General features: G+C 43.4%; 1 protein-coding gene across 2 annotated transcripts in view; it reads left to right on the forward strand.

The window, feature by feature from the left end:
* The first annotated feature begins 2,806 nt into the window (after positions 1 to 2,806).
* ccdc28a (coiled-coil domain containing 28A) overlaps positions 2,807 to 15,905 on the forward strand; it is a 161,629-nt gene continuing 148,530 nt past the window's right edge. For both annotated transcript variants that reach the window (XM_037091683.1, XM_037091682.1), the window contains exons 1-2: positions 2,807 to 2,913; positions 2,994 to 3,087. The gene's annotated coding sequence lies outside the window, so the exon portion shown is untranslated. The remainder of the gene's footprint in view (positions 2,914 to 2,993; positions 3,088 to 15,905) is intronic.

Raw genomic sequence — 15,905 nt, forward strand, 5'->3', positions numbered from 1 at the left:
ATTCTCAAAAAAAAGAAAAGAAAAGTGTCTGAGTCTTGCATGCAATTTCTTGTTGCATGTGATGTAAATGAAGAAAACCATGTATCTCACCCCCCAAAAAAGAGAAAATAGTAAAACTTTTGTAGAAATGAGGCAGATTGACAGTGAAATGGTGGCAACAACAACAACTCCAGTGATTTTCTCAGATAAAAGATCACACCAGATTGTCACAAAAAACATAATTATGCAATTTAAATCAGATCCTTCGTCTCTACCTTTATTATTTAACATTATTACAGCTTCACTCTGTTGTTTATTTTCACCATCACGCGGCATCACGTGTGTCCCAGCGAATCACTCGGCTTCAAACCAACAATACGTGGAAAGACAAACACACCTCTACGCTGCACGCCGGTTTTTGGAGGAGCATGAAAGAGTTTCTGATTACGTTAATTAATTCCCTGGTGGTGTGGCGCTGAGGCAACACACACTCGCTCTCTTTTCATCCTCCTCTTTTTTCTCTCAAGCCCGAAATGTGAATTCAACCATCCAGTCCTGTGAATCCATCTTGTTCCCCCAGCACGTCTTGATTTAGTATCAACTTCCTGAAAATGGAAAACCTGCAGAGAGACGCAGAAACGGAAGATATTCAACTCTTATTTTCTGCTTCTTCCTCTTCTGTTTTTGAACAATAAATTGCCATTAAACACTATCTGCCGATGCAGTATTATTAAGTTTGATTGATTATTAAGTTCTTGTTTTGCAGGAGGGGTTGTTCCACTGTTACCTGAGAAACAATCCCAATTTCCTGTTCTGATTGTGTGACCACGTGCTTCCTTTGGGAGTAAAACTCCGGCCTGATTGCAGACCGAGTAGCTTAGTGAAAGCAGAACTGGTGTCATTCCTCTGCAGCCATTACACTCTGCGATCAGTATCAGCTTCAGAAAGTGAAATGTCTTGACTTTGTTTCTGAACTTTCCCCCGTCAGATTTCCGTCAGTCCTGGATGTGTTGGTGATTTATTGACGGCAAAAGCTCGCTGGAGGCGAAGTGTTACTGAGGCGGAGTGTTTCTGAGTCCTGTGGACGCTGCACACTGACAGTGCCTTGATCGAACGTGACGGTATGAAAAATGAATGTTTTGTCGTAGTATACCTCCTCTCTCTCTCTCTCTCTCTCTCTCTCTCGCTCTCTTGCTCTCTCTCGGATTCTCGTAAATGTTCTATGTGCCTCCACGTTGGTCCGTAGTGCTCGTAGCTGCTCGGAGTGCCGGAGTGCCGGAGTGCTTTCCCTCCCCCAGCCGAGGAGGAATCTGGATGCATGTGGGCTGAATTATAGGTGCATGAGAAATCTAATGGAAAGTGAAGGATGCAGCTGAGTCACACACACAACGCAACGCAACACAACACAACACAACACAACACAACACAACACAACACAACACAACACAACACAACACAACACAACACACATGCATACATGGCTGCAGATTTTCCTGCTCGGATGCATGCGAACACAACAGCTGAGATCCGGATGTGTGTGTGTGTGTGTGTGTGTGTGTGTGTGTGTGTGTGTGTGTGTGTGTGTGTGTGCACGCGATTATCCATGGGGGCATTTTATAGAGCTGATCAATATGCAGTTGATCGATCTTCTGACAGATAAATCACTTTAATTACCTGCAGGTGGAGCTCTGCTTATTGATCACAGTGCACACACACACAGACACACACACACACACACACACACTCAGAGGGATTAACGTATTGTGCAGGAGCTTGTGACGTCCGTTCAGATATTAATAAGCTTCCTCATTAAGTCAGTTTTGCGTGCATTCTGATTGGATCTCGGCGCAGTGATTGGGTGGGCGGAGCTGCTCATGTGTAGATTCATGCACGGCTCGCTGGAGAAGCCGCCTGCAGACGTGCTGCAGCATTCTGATTACGTTAACATATATCGTCTTTCTCGACGCTGATACAAACACAGATACAAACACAGGCGCCACACCTTTACTCTGCTACAGTGACCTTCTAGTGGCAAAAGACTGGACTTGTAAACAGATTCCAGGCGCTTCTGTTGGTCACGGCAGCGTCGTCTCTTATTAGCACACCTGGGTTAAAGTCTGTATATCATGAAAAGTGGCTGGAAACGCCTCAGTATTTGATTCTTTGTCGTGTCCCATGTTCCTTTGAGGCCTGGCCTCACTTTTACGACAAGCAAAGTCACCTGTTCAACCTGTAACGCACCTCGGCAGCCATAAAATATGATCCAGCTTCACAGAAATCAGTGATATGACGTTATAGATATTTTTGTACGATAATCAGTGAAAACAGTTCAGTTCTGACATGAAATCTGAGCTCAGTGCTGCTCGATCACGAGGGTGGGACGATGTTATTGGATATAATATAGAGTTTAGTTTCAGTCATGTGGATCTGACAGGAGGTTTCTCAATATTATAATAATCTCAAAATGATATAAATTCATATTTAAATATTGCAACTTGAGTTCAAGACTCCTGTCAAAAATAGGGAGAATTTTTTTATAACCAAAGTGGAGTCAGGGATCATTTCCTGCTTCTGGTGATGTATGCAAAAACATTTTTATGTCAAAATAAGTCAATAACTTGACTTTTAATTCTCAAAACAACCTGAGAAACTCTGCTTCGTGTCGTCAAAAATCAACGTGGAAGATTTTGCAGCCAGTTTCCTTTATTTTAAACAAGAACTCTTCTCCTCAGGGAATCTGAAAAAAAAAACTGGATTTAAAAGCAACTAAACTAAACTAACGAGGGGATGAGGTGCAGGTGGAGTGAGGAGGAGAGTCACAGGTGAGGAGAATGAATGGAAAAACACGGGGAAGAGGGGAGGGGCTGATGAAGGAGGTGCAGCGCAGGTGTGGAGGGAAGCTCAGGCTGGTGAGGAGCACAAGGAAACAGGAAGGTAAGCAGAAGACGCCAGAAAAATCAAGAAAAAACACAGAAAACTTGTAAAATGAGACTAAACGTCCATGACCATTACAGGGTGGAAGTGCAGGATCCATGATTTGTTGGAGATTCACCCAAATATCTCGTTCTCTGCTGTGATCGTCCCTCCGTCCATCACGTTCTCATGAAGGTAATGTCTCAGAAAACACTCGGCACAAACATCCACACATGAAGTTAGAAGTCGAAGGTCACCGTAACCTCACAAAACACACTTTGTCTTGGCAATAATTCAATAATTCACGTGCTGATTGTGCAGCTGTAAACTGCAGCTCGGCCGGCGTGCGGTGGAAAGTCTCTGTGTTGCTGAATCACTGGAGAGCCTCTTGAATGTTGGAACGGTGCTGAATGAGTCAAAATGTCAACTTTGAGAAGAGGAAAGCGTGTTGGAGCCACAGGTTGAATATATACAGTCATGCTGAGTTCATTTTGGACTTGTTCTTGTGCGATATATTTCTCTGGGCTGACACGGACTTTGGATCGTTCAGGGAGTTTCCTCCAGATATCTGTCTTAACATTTATATTCTTTTGACTCTGTGACGTGTTTTCTCATGTTGTGTGTCCTGCTACATTTGGATTCTGTTGTATTTTCTTATATTTTAGGCCTCATATAGGCAGACTTTCTTTCTGGAGTAGAATATTTATTCATCTGTTTGTTTATATCGCAAACGTATCAGAGGAAAGACGACGTGATGATCGGTGGACGTCTTTGTAAACGTGTGCTGTTCCCTTTTTGTATTGGATGTAATATATAGTTTACTAAATGTTTTATCCTATTTGTTTTCCAGTTTCTCTTTGCATTGTGGCCCATTTAACACTAAGACTCTGATTTAAAGACTGCACCAGCTGCAGACATTTCACCTTCGTCACTCTCTTTATCGAGGAAACGCACTGCGAAAGTTCCCAGCTCACCAACCGACTCGGTGCCAGAATGGACATAAAACCTTTTCACTTACTTTCCGCTGAGTTCTTCAAGAGGAGCTGAGCAAGCAAAGTGGCAGAAGGACTACAGCTATGAATCACGAGAGAGGCAATAAAACTACAGCGTCCATTAAGGCGCGGGGGCCGAGCGGCTAAACGGCAGCGTTCAGCATGTTTGGACCGGCGGATTGATGGTCTCTCTTCACGTCGAAGCCCTTTTTTACTGTCGCAGCGCAGCAAACAAAAGCTCGGACAGGTTCAGACGGACGAGCTCTGCAGCAGCTCATCGTTTCTGTTTTTACAACCGTCTGTATTTTCATCAAGTCACCATCAGTCCTTCATTTGCTCGAATGCAGACTTTTATCTTTCCCCTCGCTGTCATGCAGACCCGGCCCCACTCTCTCCTCCTCCTCCTCCTCCTCCTCCTCCTCCTCCTCCTCCTCCTCCTCCTCCTCCTCCTCCTCACTGCAGGGTATTATGTGTTTTTGGGTGTGTCTTGTCTGCAGTGGAGGCAGTTTCCCGCGAAGTGTACAGATGCAGAGACGGACTGGGGAGCAGTGCGGTGCCGTAGCTGCAGGGCGACCATCCAAGTTTTTATGGAGATTTAAACAATGCTCTCAGCAACAGGCAGGCGCACCGAGATCTAATCACAAGTCTGTTTATTTAGTAATCGTGAGCCAGAAGGACAATTCTCCAAATCTGTGTCCCATCACTTCCAATATGATTACTGTGATGTCTTCTTCCTTAGACTGTTGCTGATCCAGCAGCCTGTAGATTTAACACATTAAGTTTCCCTTTTCCACCCAAATATCTCTGGTTCTTTAGCTGTTTGTGTCTCGCAAAACAGCCGGTGTTCATGCCAGTTTTGAGCGCAATCATCATAAGTGAAGATATGTCATCGATAAGTAATCGAAATAATCAAGTTCTGACTTAAATTCAGTCTCCCTGAGCATGAGGAAATGAGGAAATGAAGAAGAGGAAGAGGAAATAACAAAGAGAAGAAGGAGGAGTAGAAAAGTAAGAGAAGAAGAAGACGAAGAAGAAGAATTTGTTTTTGGTAGAAAACGCTCTGAATGTTTTAAACTGACGTTGTGGTTTGGGGTGAACTGTCCCTTTAAGGTGCTGCAGGGAGCGAGTACTTAATGAGAGCGACGACTCATCAGCCGGTCATCTGGTAACTGGACTGATAACGAGCTGCATTAAGATCTGTCAGATTCAGATCAGCAGGTGATTGATTAATCACATCGTCACCGCGGTAATTATTAAGAGCAGCATCAGCTCTGGTGTGTACAGTAGTGTGTGTGTGTGTGTGTGTGTGTGTGTGTGTGTGTTAGGTCAGACTATCACTGACAGCAGGAGGAGGAGGGCGACAAAGCAGAGGAGCGCTTGATTAGAAAAAGAAGAAAAGTCCATCATCAGCAGGAAAACTCCCAGACTGCCGATTAATCTGTTGCTGCTGTGTGTGTGTGTGTGTGTGTGTTTGTGTGTGTGATCGGCGTAGCTCCCCGTCCAAATGTAATCCATTTCCTGATGGCTAATGTCCTGCTGTAAATGGAGGCAGACAGCCAGCCATTAGAGAAAAGACACCAACACTCACTCTGGCTAAACGTTTCCTCGCCCCAAGTGAAAAACATTCCAGGCTGCCGTTAAAAGTTCGAGGGACTCGATTTTTAGTAAACAGTCGATCCAGAAAGAACAATTTAATGTTTTTGTTTTTGTGCAGCGTTTTGGGGGCTCGCCACAACTTCTGTCGTCTCTCTTCCCAACACAATCAGAATACATTTCTGCAAACTGTGGATCCGTGTTTCGTCATTTCACTGCAGTCTGGTTGGGATCAAGAACCAAAACCAACTTTGGTTACAGGTTGATAGATCATGTTGTGTTTTGTTGCCACAAACACAACTTGAGAACATCCAGACGCGACCAAAACAACAGAGTAAATGAGCTGAGCTGAAGCTGTAGATTTCTTGAGGTTGAAACTTTACGTTTGTTTAGGCGATGTGCTTTTGTTCTGGTTAGATTCAGGCACTTGGTTCGGGTCGGGGAAACATCGTGGCTCGACTCTGTTTGGTCACCACAAACACTTCGCCGGCTTCCAGTGAAAGAAATTTGGTTCTAGACGCAAACAAACACGGCTGGAAAATGTCCCAAGCCAACGTCTCCCTAAAAAAACCAAACCCCTTGGTTGCAGAATGCATTTTTATTCTGGCTCGTCTACCAGCTTCATTTATGCAGAGAACTCTCTGTAATGAGTCAACATGGCTGCTTGTATCTTCTTCTTTTCTTCCTCTTCGCAGCATTTTCTCAGTGATTTGTAATCCTGAGCGAAAGCAGAGATATTTACAGAGATAACGCCGCCGTGCTGCGAGGGATGAGGGATTTTTTTTTTTTTGTCGGAGCAGATTGATGAAATCATAAATTAGAGGCGCTGCCTCGCCCCGTCTGGCTTTATAGCTGCAGGAAAAACACGGAGCAGCCAGCGTCGAGGAAACTGCTGCGAATCTCCACCAACATGAAGTTCCACCAGACAAAACCGGAGTTACTTGGATTGAAACTAAACAGACGTTGCATCGATGTTATACTCTGCAGCTTGTCAGTGGAGATGAAGTGTTGATAAGCAGCTGCTGGTGGACTCGAGCATCTTCTGATGGCTCTTCATACGACACAATCTCAGTTGACTTTTTATAAGGAGGCTCAAGTATCGGGAGCTGCTGCTTGTGTCTCGCCACTTTACACTTCAGTGTCACATTCTTCATCAGCATCTTTCATCCAGCTCTACTTCTGTCTGTTGGCTTTCGCTGGGAGAAATCGCTGAATTGTTTAGAAAACCATCGTCACGTTCATTTGCTGCCGGAACATGTGTATTTTTAAGTAATTGCTGTGGCCTAGATGTGAAGGAAAAGCTTCAACCTGCAGGAATCTTCTTGGTTTTAGTTCTGGTTCATGTTCGTCGTTCATCCCGCTCCTCCTGCAGGATCGGAGTACAGACCCTGGTGTATCCTGCACGGCTCTCAGCCTCTCGGGCTGTATTGGCCATTACAGTTTAATTATTAATAGACAGAGGAGGTCTGATGCTGCTGCGCTCAGCCCGGGGCTGCACACTCACACCTGAGTCTTACGAAGAAAACCGTTACACTCCACCTCGTGAGGAAATGATTAGCTCCAGTTTTTTACAAGTCCAGAAAGACGGTGCGGTGGACTGATGTTCAGCGCTGCGACGCCTGCTCAGTCCACGCTGTCGTTCATGTGTGTTTGACCTCCGACCTCGTGTCACATGGTCTCGAACAACAGTCTCTCTCTCTCGCTCGCTCGCTCCCTCACGAACAATAGGACTTCTCTCTCAGATTCCTGCAGTCTAATCGCGTTATGCAATCTCCCGCTGACCACAGTCTCTCTCTCTCTCGCCCTCTTTCTCACACTCTCTCTCTAAAACTGACCACTTATGAGGGAAACGTGAGGGAAATATAAAGTGTGTGTGTGTGTGCGCTCAGCAGTGCCATTGGGAGAAAGGATCTTTTGTTTTTAAGACTTTTTATTTTTTTTTTAAAGGATTTTGTGGCGTTCAAACCATCTCTGTGTTTTGATTGGTGGCTTGTTTTAACACACTAATATCTCTTTCCCTTGGTTGAGTTCATACATGTTCATACACTGATGGTTGGATGGTCGTTTTCCTAGTTACGATCTGTCGCCAGTATGTTTTCACCGTGTCTGTTTCTCGGCCGGTTGGTTTGCGACCAGGATTGAACAAAAAAATACTGCATGGATTTCCATTAAACTTGGATGGAGGATAAGTCTCAGCCCAGAATGGACCCCATCAACTTTTGATGCGGATCCGGGAAAAAGGGAAGGGAACATTGTGAGATCAGGCTTTAAGTTAGCTGGTAGCTATGAGTGAGCAGAACCGGATGCAGATGACAATAAATCTACATCTAGCGGATTAAAATATGTTTTATTTGCTTGTGGATAAGCCTCGATTGATTTAAAGGGAGGTATGCGCTCTACAGAGACGGATGACAGATGTGTGTCATCCTTGCACCATTTCCCTCAACAGAAAGACATTTTCCTGGTTGTTTAATATCCTTTTCATCACACTAAGTAAACTAAGTTGGTGTTATTTAAGTTTGCGCTGCTTGTTTTCCAACATTATTCCCTCGTGCGACTGCAAACAAACAGCTCGGTCGCACATAAGAGGGCTCATCTCCCGTTCCTTCAGAGGAAAACACTTTCTGCTAGTCATTGCTACACTCTGTCCGTGCAGAAGTAGGAGGATATAACACGGTTTTGCCAACAATTGTCTCCTTTTTTATTCTCTTGATGCTCAATTTGTCAATCGCCTGACACACAATCTTCTCATATCAACAAGTTCTATCTGAAAAAAGGAATGCATACGTATATATTTTCATGTCTCCTCGATCAGTGACTTATTATCCGTCACCTGCCCATTTGATTCAACCACTAAACGTCCCGACACTCGGCTGCGACTCTGTAAATGAGTGTTAACAGCGCGTGAACTCGTCCCTGCAGACGACTGGATTTATGATCCGTCCGTTTTGGCGCCGGCGTGCTCGCGTCCAGACGTCAACGTTCATCATCCTCCGTGCGCTCACTCCCTGCATCTCACCTCCCAGTTATCACATCGCTATAGATTATAAAAAACACACAGTTACAGCTGCTTGAATGTCATCTGTGGTGGATTTGGGTCACGCTGGAAGCAACTTGAGTGAAGCCAAGAAACAGAGACGGGACAATAAACGAGAACAAAAGCCGGATCGGTTTCATAAACATGCAAATTTGATGATTTCAGCACCCGAATGTAGAGCGTTAAACATCAGAATATGGAGGAGTTGTTATTGAGGTCAAAACACACAGAAATACTCCAAACTAGAGCTGCAAACAGTATTCTCTTTAATTGACTCCTTGGCTGACAGAACATCTTTAACTATTCAAGTAGTTTAATCAATTATTAATCTGCATTTGTCAAGGAAATATAACAATGATACGGTGCAGCCAGCTTCTCAAATGTGTGAGTCATGTCAGTCAGAACAGTCGTTTCAGAAACCTGAAGTATGAAGGAAAAAGTGGTTAATGAGTTTCTCCAACAGATCACAAGCTACAAGACTAATTAATGTCGTTATCATCAAAGGTTAGTGCAACAATGAAGCTAATGTTAGCTAGCTTACTTTAGTTTCTGTGGACGTTAAACGTTTCTGTGTTTAATTGTTTTTTTTGGGAGGCACAAGAAGAAGAATCGATTGCACAAACTGACATCATCTGCATGTAGGTTGATTCTTTCACAAAGCTATTCAGCCTCCCTTAAAATTGGATATTCTATTGTTTTCCATGTTTTCCTCAGGTAACTTTGGAACAACTGTAAGAAACAACACCTGCCTTCTTATTGTCACAACCAGTTGTGTTACTGTTACTGTCATTTAACAGTGCTGACATCAGAGTTTGTGCATCAAAACTGGGATTCTTGTTGTTGTTGTTGTTGTTGTTGTTTTTGACGTTAGCGAGGCCATTAGCGGTAGCCATGATGCTAACGCTGTCTTTGCGACAACAGTAACACTCTCTAATCTAGGAGACAAGATAGAAGGAGGGGAGGAAAGTTGGAAAGTTGTCTGTTAACTTTTGTCGTTATTTAGATATTTGTGCAAAAACTCATCCTTGCATCGTGGTCCGAACACAGGTGATGCTTCTTTTTCTTCCAGGCATCTGACAACCACCAACCATTTAGAGGAGACGAGCTATAATAAGGTAGTGAACTACTGAGGTGGAACGAAGTATCAAAGCGTAATTCATCTTGCAGGATAAAAAAAAAAAAAAAGGTGCATTTTCTAATGACCCCATTAATCCGGGTTTACATTTCCACACCCTGCAGGGGCGAAGAATCACATAAATGCTCATCATAAAGCAAACTGTGATAAATCAGGGGGGGGACAGCAGCAGGAAATCTTGTCTGGGATGTTTCTGCTTCAAATACACGACATGAGAAGCTTTAAAGCTGCCGGTGGTTAAACTCCCCTCCTCTCGTCCGCGTCCATCCCAAACCGAATCGCCCCGGGTGTTCTCGTGTGGCCTCTGGAGGCCTCGTACAGTCGATTATATAAGCCTTTTCACAGCAGAATCCCTGCGTGCGGGCCTCGGTATCGCTGGCCCCGATGGGACTGAAACCACTCACGCTGGCGATGTTGACAACATTAGTCGGACCAGTTGAGCTACATGCCAGTCGTCTGCCAATCTGTCTTTTTGAGCTCGGATTGAGCCTTTTCCAATCTGTCACACAACCCCGGTGCTCTCGGCTTTAATATTTGTACTACTTTGTCTTTTTTATTCCCTTTTAAGTCCAAGACTGGGAACATTTCTTTGTGTTTTTTTTTTTTTTGTATGAATGACTGAAAGAATGAATGAATGAAGGAGATTAATGAAAGGAGCGGCAGAGATGGACGGAACCAGCCGTTTCTGAGCTGTCACGCTTAATTGAACGCTTTAATACATTGTTGTTATCATTTCTCTCGTTTTCACTGTCTCTCAATCCTCCGGAGTCAAAAAGCATTAATCGGCCTCAGCTCGACGGCTTTAAGCAGACGCTGCCTCCTGGAAAACCCGCGTGGCTTTACGGGCAGCCGAAGCCGAACATGGCTGCTGGGATTGCGTGACAAAATACAGGAATAGCTTCTTCTTTTTTTTTTTGCATCCAGCTCACAGCTGATTGTGGAGAGCAGGACTGAGCTGTTGGCTGGGATGGATCACTGCGGATCACTGAGGGCCCCTGGTGGCTCAGAGAGTTAATCCTCTCCGTCTCTCTGCTGGATGGAGCACAAGACAGAACAGTAACAGTTAATCTGAGTATCTACCAAACAGATGAAGTGATCACGCTCAGCTCGCAGATTACAAGTTTGTTTGCATCCTCAGCGGTAATTACGCCAAAAGGTAACGCGGGAATCAAGTCACACGATGAGAAATCAGAGAGGCATGTTGAACCCAACACAGCTGAGCTTGACAGGGAAATGATAATTAGTCTGTGAGGACACCTGGTGGAGACTGACAGGAACTGCAAGCTGAAATAAAATCCTCCATTGGAGCAACATGACAACAAAGATGATGGTAAAAACAGTGATTGTCAGTCAGAATGAGCTTTATTTCTGTAAGTATGAGCTCACATACAGGGAATATGAACACTTGAGTCCCTCTACAAACTTCATATGTAATTGAATAAACACAAAGTTTATGCAGAAGTCTGCATTCATTAATCAGACTAACTTATTTTATTAACACTGACTCAACATGATGGAAACAAACGTTTACACTTTACATTTAACTTGTGGAAAAGGATAAAATTGAACATTTACCTTTTTAATTATACTCACAAAACACCCACAATTGAAATGCTTGTCCAACATTGTTGTTCTGGGCTCTGCAAATAAAATCAGCCACACAAAAAGTTTCCCTCCTAAAACACAGTTTAAGTTTATTTATTTTTTAAAAGAAAAATCTAATCATTTATTGAGAAGAGCAACAGAACATGAAGCGGACGTCACCTTGAGTCGCATTTTAATCAAATAACAAACAGAAGTGTTTCTCTTCAGGGAGAGCGTCCAAATAAATGTGTGCAGAATGTCCCAAACAGACGTATTTATACTGTTAATCCTGAATTAAATTGGATTTCCTTCAATATTTAATACAAAGTGAGTGATAAGTTGAAAATTATTCATTTGTTGTTGTCAGCAGTGGCTTCAGAACTGCACACACATTAAGACTGTGTCATAAAACGGATAATAATCCAGAAAAAAATGTAGTTTTCCCCTCATAATTCACCATTTATTTCCTGCGTGCAACAGCGTGCACTGTGGTAATCTGTCCCTTTTCATCACGTCCTTGTTCACACCTGTTCACACCTGTAGAGGGCGCTGCTGCTCTTCTAACAGGAGCAGATTTGCAGCAGCGGGCCATGTGAGGTCACGTCCCTCTGATCTGTGTGACTGAACTGAAATGTGATTTACAAGACGAATCACTTTGAACAGACGTCTTTTTACTTTTAAAATATCAAGTGTTTTCATGAAATTCCCCTCCAGAGTTCAGTGATTTGAAGTCCGTCGTTCTCTTCTTCACCATTATTTCTTATTCTGCCGTCCAAGTCAAGCCGACCGATGGAGAACGTGAAATATCCGACCCGGTGTGATGTTGTTTCACTGCTCAGATCAGTTCTAGGTGCTGTATCGGAGGAAACTGGACTTGTTTCAGGTTCTTGAAGACGTCTCACCTCTCACCCAAGAACTGGAGGGGAGTTGCAGGGTTGTAAACCGTGTGTGTGTGTGTGTGTGTGTGTGTGTGTGTGTGTGTGTGTGTGTGTGTGTGTGTGTGTGTGTGTGTGTGTGTGTGTGTGTGTGTGTGTGTGGGAGTGTCCTGACAGTCGGCCTTCATGTTGGTAGCAAAGGTTAGGTGATCCATCTTCGAACAGAGGAGGTGGACTAAGAGTTCCCTCCCCAGAACTGAACAATATCACACAAATAATGACTTTAATTTGTATTTCTAGCTGCAGTTAAAGTGTTTCAGGGTGTCAGCAAGACTTTGAGAAATGTTGAATGAGCTCTTCGTCCTCCTCCTCTTCCTCCTCCTCCCTGTCGTTACAGTCTGGTCGAAAAGCTTAAACTGATTGTTGGATTTCAGGATTGAAAGAAAAGCGGCCCGAAAACCAACCAGGTGACGACCCCGACTTCTTATCTCTCCTCCCTCCCTCCCTCCCTCCACATACACCCTATTTCATTTTTCATCATTTTCACTCGCGCTCCGTCCGAGATGAAGATTTGGCTCTCGCTCATCCACTCGGCCCCCGCGCCACCGCTGTAATTCAATTTTTCCAATCTTTCTAATCTAAAGATTTCGTTTTCATTTTTCTAATGCTATCAAGGCAGCGTGGAGGACCTGGGGGGGGGGGGGGATGGATGGATGGATGGATGGGTGGATGGGTGGATGGAGGGGTGGAGGGGTGAGTGTGCACACAGCTTGGGCACCATTTGTGAATATTACAACCTCGTTTTTATTCCTCGTCTTGATTAATAAGAGACTTCTTTGAACCCGTCCCTCCCTCCTCCCTCTCTCTCTTCATCTCTCTCTGGTTTGTCGCTGCTCTCTCTCCCCCTCCCTCTTTTCCTTTTTTCATCCCCCCTTCTTCTCTATCCCCCTTGAGTCGAGTCCCGAGTCTTAAATCATTACGATTATTTGGCCGAGGGGGGAGGGCGGCGGACCGTATGGGGAAATGATAAATCCGTGATGGATTACGACGTCCAGATTGTCGCTTCGAATTAAAGAAAATGATAAGGAAGATATGAAAAAGAAATATAAAAACAATCGTAAGTAGATTTAGTTCTCAAGGAGAAACTGTGTTATAATGACAGGAGGGGTGACGGTCCAGGTTACAGCATTCAATCACAGAACATCGGCCCCGGCCCGGCCCGTTAAAGCCTCCACCCCCTCCCGGTAACAACGCAGCCGGGCTTAACCGGGTCCTGCATCCACTCAATTTAGGGCTCTCATCTGGAAAACACTGGGCAGCCATCTTGTTTGTCAGTTTGTGTTATTGCTCTCCTCCTTCAAGCGTCTGAGGAGCAGAGAAGCTTTCTAATAGATGGATTTGGATCAACAAACCGGGCCGGGTATTCAATCTTCCCTCGGTTCTGTTCAGTTTGGCTTGTTTTCTTCAGTCCAGTTCACCGAATACAGAGAAAAGGAGGCAAGAAAGACTTTTCAAAGTCCGACAAAGTTGTTTTCTCTCCTCTGTTGATGACTCTGTTCTTTCTGCTTCCATCTGTGAAAACGCGTCAAGACAAAACGTCGTATGAAACGTTTTAAAAAATATTTCTTCTCTGCAGAATTTGTTTTGTTCCACACATGGAAAAAAGTTTTTTTTTTCCACCTTGTAAAACTGAAGCAGATTTACAGGAGAGAAAATAATTTAGATCAGACTCTCAAAATGAATCACCAGAAAGGAAATCCTCACAAATGTGCATCAAACAACTGATGAAATTGAAAGAGTGACGATGTAGAAAACATGATGGGACTCATCATTTATTAACTGAGGCTGTTTTTTTTTTTTTTTGTTTGTTTCAGCTTTTGTTTTTGTCCCTAAACTTAAATCTCTTTTGTGATCCATGCCCATCGACACTCACCGTGTGAGATGGCTGGACTCTCGCCATCGTCAGGATCTTGTGAATTCATCTCTCCAGGCTTCGAGTCGTGTTTCTAAAGTTGCTGGTTCGACTGATTTAGACGTGATGACCAGCAGCAGAAGAGTCTGCAGCTCCTCGAGGTTCACGATGAGTCGTGCTTTTTGCATGCATGCAGAATTCAAATCAGACCAATATTGAGGCATAAATGTTGTATTATGGAGCAGTTTGTGTTGTGGTCACGTCAAAAAACACGTTTACTTCAAGATACAAGTTTCCAAGACATGATTCTGTGACGCTGTCATGTGTTGTGTTGTGTTTACAGGAAGTGTTTTCCTTTACGCTGAATCCAAATATTTAAATTACTGACAAACAATTTGTTGCTCCACATTATTCCATTTCTTTTTTTTTTTTTTTTTAAATCAAATGCTGAGTTTCTTCTATTCTGAGACTTTTTTGTTTTGGACTTTTGAACCCGACATTTAATATCACCAGTAATCTTCGAGCCGGAGAAACGTAATCTTCCTAATATTCTAAAAACATTTCATTATCATCATATGTTCTCCTCATTCGGAGGCTTAGTTTCTGCCTTTTTTGTTTTTTTAATTTTTTTTATCCGACTCTCTCAATCTCCTCTGGACTGCAGGAGAAGGCAGGGGGCAGCAAAAGAGCATCACATGGTGACATGCAACACCAGGCGCTGCTGTATTATACAGTGCAACAGGCGCCGTAAGAGGCTTTGAATAGAAAAACCCTGGAGCGCATTGTTATGGATAAACAATGTCTAATTGATTACTGTGTGTGTGTGTGTGCATCTTTCTTCTTTTTCAGCAGTTTGTTTTTGTCACATTTCCTGACAAACTGGCTGCAAAGACGAGCTGGATTTTGATGTTTTTTTTTCTGATATTTTCTGGATATTATCACTTCTGTAAAGCTTTTCTGTATCTGAGAACAAATTCCAGCTGGTTTTTATTCTCAAATGTGGGTTTCGAAAGTGGATTTAATCCAGTAAAATGTCTGTCAATAAAAACCTGAGGAAGCTTTTCTTTGTCTTTTTGTTTTGTATTTTCAGTAAACGATAAACCTGAAGATCAGCACATATCGATAGATAACTGTAGCTCGGTTTTCATTTATGTAGATTTTCCCAGATTAAAGTGGCACATTTACAAGAAAACAACTAAAATATTCACTTTCTCAAAGACTTACCACCATAATCTGAGAGAATATTCTGATTTTCTGTCTCGAATATTCTCTGGTTATAAAGTCGAAACATTTGCAAGTGCTTTCACGTAGATTCTTGCATATTTACCACCTTAATCGAAGCAAAAACACAAGTTTTTCTCTCAGGAATTTGCAATTTAAATCTCAGAATATCTGAGTTTGTTTCTCGAACACCTGAACATAATATCTTCTAATAATTCTACATTTCTGACTGAATAATCCCTTGAATTTTCGGTATTTTCTTGTATATTTTCCACTTTAATTTGGGACTTTTCAAGTTTCTCTCCTTGTAAATCTACCACTTTAACCTCAAAAGCAATTAAACGCTGCAGTACTCGTTAGCTCGCCTCACTGCTGACATCACTGTGGAGGAGGAGGAGGAGGAGGAGGAGGAGGAGGAGGAGGAGGAGGAGGAGGAGGAGGAGGGCGGGGGGATTCCTCTGTGCCTCGTAATGTTCGCAGTAACTGTAAAAAGAATTGGTGCTGGAGGATGTTTGCGTGTTATAAACACACATAAGATTCTTGGCGTGTCTGGCGCTGATTTACCGCGGCACATGCCAATCGGAGAGCTTAACCTTGTTTTAACCCCAATAAAACTCTCGGGCGTTTCTCCTTCAGGCCTCCATTGTTTCACCTCGGACCTGCT

Source organism: Acanthopagrus latus, chromosome 24 (genome assembly GCF_904848185.1).
Source record: "Acanthopagrus latus isolate v.2019 chromosome 24, fAcaLat1.1, whole genome shotgun sequence".
NCBI lineage: Eukaryota > Metazoa > Chordata > Actinopteri > Spariformes > Sparidae > Acanthopagrus > Acanthopagrus latus.